General features: G+C 43.2%; 1 pseudogene; it reads left to right on the plus strand.

Moving 5' to 3' along the window:
* The first annotated feature begins 1,839 nt into the window (after positions 1 to 1,839).
* On the plus strand, positions 1,840 to 4,037 carry LOC146799441 (E3 SUMO-protein ligase KIAA1586-like; annotated as a pseudogene).
* Positions 4,038 to 5,286: the final 1,249 nt, after the last annotated feature.

Below are 5,286 nucleotides of genomic sequence, written 5' to 3' on the forward strand. Positions count from 1 at the left end.
ACCGGAATGCACCATATTGGATAAATACGGCACATTCCCGCCCTTTCCCTGTGACGCAGGGCAGCGCAGCAAAGTAACTTGCTGTGCTGCCCTGCGCCACCATTCCCATAAATATGTCTCTAAGCTCACAAACTTCATTGTCTCTCTGCTTCATACACAAGCACTTTTAGCATGTGCTGCCCGCTTTGGGGCCACTGCAATTATGCGGCAAAAAAGACTGCAGTGTTATGTAGTACATTTTCTGACACATTATTATTTTGACATTTTTACACATACTAACAGTCTCTGGAAAGCTTTCGCCTCATTAATTCCAGTGTAACATGCAAATGCAGCGGTGAGAAAGGTGACCAGTCAACCTTTGCACACGGCCTTCCACTTCACAGCAACACAATTCACGTTGTTTAGTAACTTTTGATCCGTTTGAGCTACAATTTTTTTTGTTGTTAAAACCATCAGATTATGCGGGAGATGTATCGTGTGGAAAAATACGGCAGAGCTATAATTATGTGGAAAACATCTGCAAACTAGGATATTTTACCATTCATGTTTGAACATCTAATGCTGGCCTCGTGCATGCTGCGTGAAGCACATAAAAAAAACATAGGACTACAACTTTGCTTTGCTCGAGTGTCACTGAATGACGTAGTCAACAGTGCCCCCAGCGCAGAAAACACTGACAGTGAGGTACAAGTGGTAATAAAATGTAACTATTATGCACACACTGCCTCAGATAACTAAAATGCATTATGCCAGAACGTATCAACTTATTATGTTCCATGTCTTGTTTACCAGCTGCTATAAGATGTGTACTGCAGTAAGACATCTAGGGGGTTGACTTGGCCATTCAAGAAGGCCCAACTTTATGAGAAGGTGCAGGAATGGACAGCAGATCTCAATAGTTAGAACAGTGGTCTTTAAACCAGGGTTTACTGGTGTCTAACAGTTTTTTTTGTCCCTGAACTTAGTTATGGAACAATGTAAAATTGAGCAGTTCCCATTCTGTAGATACCAGTGCAAAATTATCATTATTTTCTAGCAAATTCATGCTAACTTTTATTTAACATTCCCTTCTTTATTTGAAAGATTTCTCAGATCGTGCAGTTGCAGACACTCACCAGAAACCGGATGAGGGTGTTTCTGTTCTCAAACCAGAAAGACAGGTCATCATCAAACCACGGCACTGCAAGGCCATAGAGGGATCAGGTTTACTGATAGATCGGAGGCAAATCAGTGTCACTGCATAGGCCGCAAAGCACAGTTGTTACAGAATCTCGGAAGTACGGGTGCTTTCTAAATCTCTTCCGCCTGCCACATAAATTGCTGCTTACCCAGAAGCTTCGCAGTATTCGACTTTCTTCAATCCAACGTCAAGTTTTAAAGAGGTAAAGAGCCTCAGCCAGGTTCTGAGACTATTCAATCTATTCCCTCACATTTATTGGGACCTGCTCATTGATACAAACAATGTAGCATTTAATTCCCCCATTATTCCATTGCATAAATTCATGTAAAAATATTTTTCAAGTAAATGCCTTAAGTGTGGGCTGACAGATTTTAATTTACACCTTAGTTTTCATTGTCAAACAGCTAATATTCAATATAGTGTTTACCATGGGATTAAAAAATGACATGGACTCTTTCTTAAATTGTCTTGTGGAAAATCACAATTTGTACCGACAGCCAGCATTTAAAATAAATCATGAGTTATGGTACAGTGCTTATTTTAAAATGTATGTATTTACACAATTATTTATGCAGATGCTTCACTAGCTGCAGAAGAAAAATGCTCCAGCCACATCTCGCAAAACACGCAAGTCCCCAGGCTCCAGTTCGGAAGGACCAATGGCAAATGCAAATCAGGGCTTTGAAAGGCAAACAAGTGAAAGTGGCAGGACGCCCGAGAAGAGGAGAAGAGTTGATTCTGAAGACGAAGTATTGTTAGATGGCTGTGGCACTAACGAAAGTCACATACTCCTCCAAGGAAATGTGGTGGAGAGTGTGGATCAAATTAATCACCCAGCCTGCTGGTCTTCGGAACAACTTGAAATCAAACGTACAGAGTATCCATGGCTCTTATTTTCCAAAGGCGAGCTTGGATGTAAAGTGTGCAGGAAGGTAAATCTTAAAACAGAAACAAGTCAAGGTGTGCATCTTTCCATGGAATGGGTAGATTGCTTGGTCATCCCATATGGCCCTTCTAAAGACAAGCAGTTAATTTGTCTGCAGAAAAAAATAAGAATAGCTCCTGTCATCTTAAGGCACTAGCTATTTTAGAACAGAGGGCTCGTGAAAGTATTCCACAGTACAATTTGAAAATGCAAATGAAAGTACAGGAAGAGACATGCCGTGTATTCAGAACTGCATACAAAATAGGCAAATATGAGCGCCCTTTTTCTGATATGCCGTTAGATATTGATGTTCAAAAAAAGAATGGTGCAGACTTGGGCAGAGTCTTGCATTCAGATCACAGCTGCGCTGACATAATAGACCATATTGCTGCTACAATGAGGTCAAGGCTGATTGATTGTATCTTGCAGAATGAATCAAAAATGAGCCTCATGATAGATGAATCTACCACAGTTAGTAAATTGACCACACTAATTATCTGTGTAAGAACATGAATTGATAAACACAATGAGCCACTGACCTTTTTCTTAGACCTTGTTGAGTTGCCAAGCACAGCAGCAGATATAATCTTAGATACCTTACTTGCATGCTTAGAGAGACACGGTTTTACTGATGAGTATTTAAAAAGTCATTTGGTTCAGCTTGTAACAGATGGTGCTTCCAATATGATAGGTAGGAAATCCGGTGTGGCAACTCTTCTGAAACTGAAATATCCACAGTTGAGTGTATGGCACTGTGCTAACCACAAGCTGGAGCTTGCTGTGGTTGATGTTTGTAAAGAAGTCGCAGGCATTAATCAGCTCAAAGTTTTTTTTTATAAACTATATACCACCTACCATGCCTCTCCGAAAAATCAGAGAGAGCTTGGAGAATGTGCTCTGGAGGTAGAAGTAAGACTTCTGGCAATTGGAAAGGTGCTAGATGTACGTTGGGTGTCCTCAAGTGAAAGATCTGTGAGAGCTGTTTGGAATAACTACAAAGGACTTAGTAAACATTTCATGGAATCTTCCGAAGACTCAACGAGGAGTGACATTGAGCAGAGGAAATATGCTGGTTTAAACCGTTTATTAACCTCCCTGGTGTTTGTTGAAAATATGGGCATTTTATATGATGCTCTCACAGAATTGGGTGACCTATCCAGAAGGCTGCAGAGGCGTGATATGACCATATATGAGGCCGATCGTTCAATACAGATGCAGATTTTAGTGTTTGAATCAATGGCTGATTCACCTGGGCCCTTTGCTACAACTGCATTAGATGCTGCTGAACGGATGCAGTTTGCTGGTGTAGGACTGCAACAGAACAAAGGATGTGTTAGCATCAATAGGGCACAGTTCTTTAGGAGCTTAGCAAATAACCTACGAAAAAGGATGACAATGTCTAATGCATCAAATGTTTCTAGACGCACAAACACAAACAATGATGAAACAGAATACAAAGAGTTAGTACATAGAATGAAACTCCTACAACCAGTTTATTGGCCAGATCCAGTAGACATCTTATACGGTGAGGGAGAATTACAAAACCTTTGTAGTAGGTTGCATGTATTTGATACCAGGTAGTACATCCTTGGTTTCAGAGAGTACAAACAAAATAAAAATTGCATCCCTGAAAGCCTGAAACCATTAATGCACATTATAAACACCTTTTGTACCTCAACTGCTGAATGTGAACGGGGCTTTAGTGTAATGAATGATGTGCTCACACCACTGCGGAACAGAATATCAATCAATCGTCTGTCTTCTATAATGTTCATAAATATCGTGGGGCCACCTGTCATAGAATTTAAACCTGAATTTTATGTTCAGAAATGGTTAGAAAAAGGGAGGAGAAGTGCAGATGAAAGAAACTGCATGGCTCGGAGACAAATGGCTTATGATTCCACTTATAAGCGTATTAGGAATATTCTGTGATTGGAAACATGTCCCACAATGTAAATGAATTAAATATAAACAACTTATATATTAAACCTCAAATAAACATGTTTATTGATTCTTTGAATTAAATAACGTTATAAGCTGTAACTGGTCAGTGAAATGGCAAACGTTCAAAAATTGGTATGTTTTGCTATTTCTAGCCACACCTCTGACTCCGCCCACTAATCCAATCCTTGGGTTATTCCCGCCCCCTGAGTCTCCGCCCACAGTTCCCCTACTTTTTTTTCCCCACTTCGACCACTGCGTAGGATTACTTAGAGACCCCTCTTGACAGTGTGTAGGGCGATACTAGCGCCATGCCCCACCTCCCCTCAATACAGTCCTGACTGCTTGCGCGATCCACTTCACATCAGGTCATCTGCTGATCTGGGCGTTACATGCGGCAAGGCCTGGCTGACGTCCCCCATCGAGCTCGAGCTGGTCTCAGAGTCTGAGTCAGAGACTCTCTGCTCCTCCCCGGAATGCTAAAGTGGGTCCCCGGTGCGCGCTGCGCTCAGTGAGGCCACCGCTGCAATCGCACTAGCTCTGGCCCGGTTCGCATCCTCCGTCGTCGGGTGGTTCCTTGAGGTCGGCCCTCTGTCAGGAGAGCGTGCCATGTCTTTTTCAACTGGGTTTTGAGGATCTTGCTCCTCAATCCAGTCCCAAACGTCCTGGGGGTAGTGAAGAATGTAGTTCCCCCTGAGCGCACTATACAGAGTTTGGCAGGGAATACCATAGAGTAGGACACCCCCATTTGGCGCAGTTTCCTTTTGACTGTGATGAAGGACGCTCTCTGTTGTTGCACCTCCCGGGAAAAATCAGGGTAGATCCGTACAATGCTATTGTCCACCTTGAGTTGTCCTTTATGGCCCGCCTGGCTCAGCACATGATATCTATCTTTGTACAATAGGAGGCGGGCCACCACCCGCCGCAGTGGCCTGCCAGGCTGCGGTGCTCGGGCGGGGACTCTGTGTGCCCGTTCTAAGGCGAAGAATGTTGACAGACCCTCCTCCGCCACAGCTGTGCACAGCCAGCGCTCAAGGTATGCCACCATGTCGTTCCCCTCAACTTTTTCCGGTAGGCCCGTGACCCTGATGTTGTTTCGGTGGGCCCTGTTTTCCACGTCTTCTGCGCGTTGTTCAAGGATCAAGACTCTTTTTTTCTATATCTGTGACTTTGCGTGCAGTCGTATCTACCAGTGGCCTCAGGCTTTCGATCCCCTCTTCTGCGACCGTGACCTGATCAG

This window comes from Triturus cristatus, chromosome 9, assembly GCF_964204655.1.
Source record: "Triturus cristatus chromosome 9, aTriCri1.1, whole genome shotgun sequence".
Classification (NCBI taxonomy): domain Eukaryota; kingdom Metazoa; phylum Chordata; class Amphibia; order Caudata; family Salamandridae; genus Triturus; species Triturus cristatus.